Raw genomic sequence first — 7,351 nt, 5'->3', positions numbered from 1 at the left:
AAATAATTGATTCCTTATTCTATTTCTAAAATAAAGGGATACTCATTTAAAACTAATTTGTATTACTTGGTAAATTGTATATGACCATATAATTAAGTTAAAACTTAATTAGGGAGGTAATAAAGTTTCAGACGTAGTATAGGAATGTAAAAAATCCCAAGATAAAGGGTGTGTTTGGTATGAAGGAAAATGTTTTCTTAGAAAAATGAGTGGTTTTATCATTTATTTTTCCTTGTTTGGTTGATGAGTGAAAAACTTTTTCCGAAAAATATGTTCTAGTGTTTGGTTAGAGAATATAAAAATTTTTAGGAAAATAATTTTTTATGCTACCCTCCTCAATCAACCTTTCCCAAAAGTCCCATGCTTCAGATGTTAGTTTTTCACTAAGAGCTTAGCCTAGAGTTGACCGACATTTAATCCGAAATGAGTTGACCGATCGGTTTACCCCCCGTAATTGACCCTTGAGCTCGGGCATCGGAAACTATTGCATCTTTTCTAAAACAGAACTCTCCCTTGATTTCCACAATAGGTTTGCTTATGAAACCTTCTTTCACGTGGTTATCTCTTTCGATTGCTTGACAAAGGAGAACAAAAAGAAAAGCCCTATACACCAAAAGCCAAAAGGGAAAATCCCTGATCAAGTCTTGAATGAGACCGAAGGTAAGGAGACCCCACGTCATGAAAAAAAGGACTAAAAAGGACGTACCCCCCCCCCCGAACTCTATTTCTTTAAAAATTAATTATTCTTTTAAAAATTTACACAAACCCAAATGAACTATTGTGCTACTTACTTTTTCACACAAGAACAACGTTTAATTTGAGCTTGATAAACTAAAAAGAAAAGAATTAGTTTGTTGAAAAGAAAGGATCTTGCATATAAAAGGAAATTATCATTTTGTTGAATGAAAGAAAATAATTTTTACATCATGAAAAGAAAATACACAATTTGTTGAAATGAGAAATATTTTTTCTACGTCATGAAAAGAAAGTATGTGTTTTTGTTAAAATGAAAAAAAAGATGGTTGCTATATCAGGAAAGAAAATACTTAGTTTGTTGAAATGAAAGAAAATATTTTTCTAAAGCATGAAAAAAAAGTACTCTTTTTGTATGAAAAAAGAAAATATTTTTCTACATCATGAAAAGAAAGTACTAGCATTGTTGGAAAAAAAAATACTTTTCTATTTCAGGAAAAGAAATACTTAGTTTGTTGAAATAGTTCGTGAAATGAAAAAAAAAAATACTTTTACCACATCATGAAAAGAATATACTCATTTTATTGAAATAAAAAAGTACTCTATTTACAACATGAAAAGAAAAGTACTCTTAATAATTTTTCTATTAGGTGGGTGGTGGGAGAGGTTGGGGTGGGTAGGTGTGGTTGGGGAGAGGGTTGGGGTGGTTTGGGGTGGGGTAGGTTGGTGGGCATGGAGAATAGGGTGGAGAAGGTTGAAAAAGAGTTTGAAAATATTTTTCCTCCTTTTGATAGGAAAATATTTTCCTCCAATTGAAGGAAAATGAGTTGATGAGGAAAATATTTTTCAAAATATTTAAATCAACCAAACTTGAGAAAATAGAAAAACCTAAAATGTTACCAAACACACCCAAAAAGGCTCCTTGTTCGTCGGGTTCATTTTGTTACTTTTTGGTTTGGGAATTTTTCGTTCATATACCATATAGGAAACTATATTACAAAAAATATCCATAATTTGCAGATTACCCGCCCTGCTAACAGATTTTCTACAAAATATAAAACACTCATTAAAAACAGAATCCTGTTAGCTGTACAATTCCTTTAATAGGCGCGCGAATGTTGGGATTATAAGGATTCTTCCAGATTTTATCAAACGTAAATCTCGCTATTAAATTTCGCCCTGTTTCTCTCCAAAATTTACTACTCTGTTTTTACGACAATACTCTGTTTCACTGGTTTTCTGATTTCACAAATGAAAAGCGATAAATTAGCTACAATTCTTCTGTAACAAGCGCAATTATGTCGAAAAGTCCCAATATGTTTCAAGTGAATGGGAATTGGGATACTATGGGAGAATAAGAGACTTTTCAGGTCGATGGAATTATAGTCGGCGAGAATGGCGAGTTAATAGCCTATTGAATTCTACAATAGCAGAGCACTAATGAATAGATACATCCGAAAAAATAATAGAAATCAAATATATTGTCAACGGACATTGTCCTCAATGGAAATTAGGAACGATATGGCTGTCCGTGTAATACATGGAAGACGAAAAAGGAAAACAAAAGCTTAGGAACATATTCGCTATGTATAACAGTACGTGATCTCAATTTGGAATTGAGTATCAACCAATTCGAACACAGTTGCAGGTTTGTTCTGTTACATTACTATCGAATTTTGGTTGTATATTACTGATCTACAATTTATCTACAATATTTCTACAAAAAACTACATGTCAAAAGTCTATATATATATTAGTATTGATTTTCATTCTATCTACAATATTTCTACAATAAAACTACATATCATTTGTAGCTCAATATGAAATACAGAATTTTAATATTTCTACAAAATTAATTACAAAATATATACAAAAAATAGTTCATAACAGTATTAGCTTATTTTTATTGCAGGTTCATCTGGAAACACTGAAGTTAATTGATATGCCAATATCTCCGGTTGATAGTGGAATATGAAAGTATAATATAACAGAAAGTACTGATAGTAGGCTATAATAGTTATATTTACACCTTAATTGCTCATGCTTTGTTGTTGTTTTATAAGGTAAATTGCCAACAAAATGCTTTAAATAGTGTGATTTTGATTTCGCAGGGAATATTATGTGTGAGGAACAACATGAAGCGTTTGGAGGCAATAATGTGAAAAAAACACCCACTCAAGAAGTACCCGAACACAAAGAGCAAAAGAAAATGACTGGACAAAAGTCCACCGCGACCGCGGACCGCGGTGCAGAGCGCGGAGACAAACGAAGAAAATAAACGAGGCAGTGTTCACCGCGGTCCATGCCGCGGCCGCGGTGAACTTGTTCACGTATCTGAAAATTGGGGGCCAAAGTGTCAATTCGGGAAAACTTTTGTAAAACCCTTATAAGCTTAGAAACTCGCCAAAATAGAAAAAGCTTGTTTTTGAGATTACTTTTGGAGGAAGAAAACAAGTGTGAGAGATCACCCAAATATCATAGTTCTTTTATCTCTTTTATTTTATTGCGATTTTTGAATTATGAATAATAATCTAGTAGTTTTATCCTACGTTGTTATGAGTAGCTAAATCCTTTGTCTAGGTTTTGATGGACATATTGAAGGATGAACTTCTTGATTATGTTAATATAAGATTGCCAGTTTAATCTCTATTTGTTCAACTACGTGTTTGTTGTAGTTAATTGACAGGATCCTCAATTAGCTGTGCCTATTTAGTGTGCATAACTCGGGAGAGAGTGAATGTTTAGGTAGTTGTTGAACAACATCACTCCCAAAGTATAAGAGGGATCTATAACTGCGGGTTTAAAGGCGGGAATAGGAGAATACGAAGTCTTGGGGGCAATTTAACGTGAGCTGTAATAAACTAAGCTAGCTAGCGTATCTCGGGAGAGGTGCGTTTAGTAAATTATTGTAATTACTCGGGGAGAGATTTACAGTAAGTAGAGTACTCATGATTGATAGAGATATGTTAGTTAATTTATATGAAACATAACCGGAAGTGATTCCATCAATAGGGGAAATCATAGCCTTAAAACCTTCTCATAATTGTTTACAACTCAAGCATATTTAGTTTTCAGCTGTCTATTTATTTCAGTCTTAGCTATTAGTAACACCATCAACTGTGAATTATAAAGTTTGGGGAAGTTGGATTCATAGAATTGGTACATCAAAAAAGTAATTGATAGGTTAATTCCCTGTTGGTTTCGACTCTGGGCCTAAATACCGAGACTATATTTGCAACGTCCGCGGTGTCTTTTTATAAGCATAGTTGGGCGTGATCAAATTTTGGCGCCGTTGCCGGGGAATTAACGGTGTTATCAATTACATTGAAAGAAGTACAAAACATTCTAAGTGTTGTCAGTTTTCTCGATACCCAATCTTTTCATTGAAATTCAACGTTGAAATCTTGGTGGAAAGCAGGTGTATGCCTAGAAGTTCCTTCCGAGACTGGAGAACTGCTAGAAGGACTTTCAGACCCTGAGAAACATTCAGGGCATTGAACCGTGCCAACAAGAGCTCCAACAATCACAACAATCACATACCAGCTCGAATTTGACATGGGTGACGAAGACAACATCGTTGGAAATGTTGGGATCTACCAGCAAACCCCAACATAAGAGTGGTGGCACCTCTTGTGCCCGAAGCTGCACTTTATTGATTGGGCACCACCACAGCTGATAACTTGGCCACTGCCATAGTTTGTGCCCGCAATTCAAGCGGAGACCTTCACGATAACACAACATGATGCCGCATCTACTGCAGAATAAAGGATTGTTCTCCGGATCACACATTGAAGACCCTCAACAGCACTGATAAATCTTTCTGTCAATTGTGTGTGACCCAAAGGCAGCCAAATGTGACCCCGGGAAGCTATCAAGCTGTTACTGTTCCCATTCTCTGTGATCGGGGAAGCTCAGACTTGGTTAAATTCACTCCCTACTCAATTCCATTGCCACCTGGGAGGAATTAGTCAAGCAGTTCCCGAACAAGTTCTATCCGCCAAACAAGACGCAAGACAGATTGATGAAATATTGCAGTATAGTCAGCAGCCGACTGAGTCCTTGCAAGAAACTTGGGAAAGATTTAAAGGGATGCTAGTGAAGTGTCCTCACCATGGCATTCCAGACCAGATTGCTCGACCAGAGATTCTACATGGGGCTAGCTGACAATTTAAAAGCAAAATGTGGATGCTTCAGCTGGAGGTGCACTGTTGAGTAAGACATTCACCGAGTGCAAAATCCTTCTTGATAAGATGTCAAAAAATTCGAGGTGGATGACTAGAGGTGCACAACTGGCACCCATAGTGCATTCAGTTCCGCTTGACTTAAATATTGCGATGAGAGAACAGTGCCATACTCATGATCCAGATGAGCTTATTGACAAAGAGATTGATGAGATGGGTACAAAACAGGTGCACATTGTTGATACTACAAATGGAGGACTGTGTACACCTTGTATTATCAGTCTTAGTGTGTGTTAATGGGAGCGGAGAAGGTGAAAATCAAGGGGCAGAGAAGATATGAATTATGTCAACAACTTTGGGGTCAGAGACAGGGAGGACAGCAGTGGAGACCGCCACAAAATCAGCAGTACAGCCAAACTTGCAACAGCCTGGGGGTATGCAGCCTCAAGGCCAATGGTATCAGTACATATCAGAGACCACAGGGCTATCCACAGCAAAATCAAAACAATTAACATATCAACCACCTCCTCAGCAGCAAGATAACAACATGATGGAAATTAAGGGTATGCTTCAGCAACTCATTGGGACAAATGGTAAAGTGCAAGAAAAATTGGTAGTGCTATGATTCAGCCATAAAGAACATTGAAACGCAGCTGGGACAGTTATCCATGCTCCTAAACAACCGCCCTCAGGGAACTTTGCCTGCAGCACAAAAACATAAACCCCAAGGAGCAAAACCCGAATCAGGTGATGACAGTGACCCTCCGGAATGGGAGAGACTTAGACAGAGAGTAGGAAATTATACAAACCAACAAGGAGAATACACTCGCCACTGCCAGTTCCGTTAGAGATAGATGAAACAACAGAGCCAACTGGAAGTAGTGGTTGAACAGAGTCATGATGCAAAAGGAAAGGAGAAGGTGAATGAACAAGCTGCCAGAGCAGGGGGCACCTCTTGTGCCAGAAAACTCCACAGAGAGAAGCCAGCAAGCAACGCACAAAGGGTGATTACCTGTACCCTTCCCTCAGAGACTAGTAAAACAAAAGAAATAGACCAATACAAAGAAATTCATGGAGATGCAGCATCAAATTCAGTTGAATATTCCGCTGATGGATGCTCTGAGGGAGATGCCCGGTTATGCCCGAATGAATGAAAGATTCTAATGTCACGGAAGTTGATTTTCAGGATCTGTCCACTATGACTCTGACACAGACTGCAGCGCAGTAGTAAACAAGACCGATGGCTAAAAGATGTCTGATCCAGGTAGCTTCACTATCCATGCACAATTGGGGAGTTATGCCTTTGCGAAGGCATTATGTGATTTGGGAGCCAGCATAAATCTGATGCCGCTGGCAGTGTAACACCAAGCTGGGCATTGGCAGAGCTAGACCGACTTCGACTGCTACAGCTGCTGGACCGCACGGCGAAAAAGCCAACTGGTATTCTTGATATGTGTTGGTGCAAGTGGGGAAGTTCGTGTTCCCACAAACTTGTTATTCTGGATTGTTAGTAGATAAGAAGATACCTCTCATTTTGGGTGACCATTTTGTGGCCACTGGAAGAGCATTGATCGATTGTGAGACTAGGGAATTAAAAATGAGACTGAATGATGAAGAAGTCATATTCAATGTTCAGCAATCCATGAGGAGACCCAGCGAATATGCTAATTGCTCTCTAGTGGAGGCAGTAGATGTGATCCTGCAAGAAGATGATGTGACCCTGACTGTTAAAGATCCATTAGAGGCATGCCTGACAAATTTAGAAGAGATGGATGGTGAAGGGTTAGCTGAATGGGTCATGGCACTTGAAGGCCAAAGGATTCTGGAAAAGGGAACCTCAGTTCGAGTCCCTTGAGTTAGAAAAAAGGGCTACCACCTCCAGCAAAGCCATCAATAGAGGAACCACCCAAGCTGGAGCTGAAGCACTCCCAGATCACCTCAGTACGTTTTCTTAGGCCTAATTCTACTTTGCCTGTTATTATATCATCCGGTTTGCTAGATGTGCAGGTAGAACAGCTCTTACAGGTACTGCAGGAAAGCAAGACTGCCATTGGCTGGACCATGGCAGACATTAAGGGTATCAGCCCGGCCTTCTGTATGCGTAAGATTCTCTTGAGAAGGGCACAAACCTCCAGAGAACATCAACGAAGGCTGAACCCAAACATGAAAGAGGTAGTAAAGAAGGAGGTGATCAAATGGTTAGATGCGGGAATCATCTTCCCCATCTCTGATAGCAATTGGGTCAGCCCTGTCCAATGTGTGCCTAAAAAGGGGGGAATGACTGTTGTGCAATGAGAATAATGAGTTGATCTCAACTCGTACAGTCACGGGCATGGCGAATTTGCATGGATTACAGAAAATTGAACACAGCCACCCGGAAGGACCATTTCCCCTTGCCTTTCATTGACCAAATGTTGGACAGGCTGGCGGCGCGATCGCACTTCTGTTTCTTGGATGGATATTCGGGGTACAATCAG

This window comes from Nicotiana attenuata, unplaced genomic scaffold (assembly GCF_001879085.1).
Source record: "Nicotiana attenuata strain UT unplaced genomic scaffold, NIATTr2, whole genome shotgun sequence".
Lineage (NCBI taxonomy): Eukaryota > Viridiplantae > Streptophyta > Magnoliopsida > Solanales > Solanaceae > Nicotiana > Nicotiana attenuata.
This window is presented reverse-complemented; position numbering follows the sequence as displayed.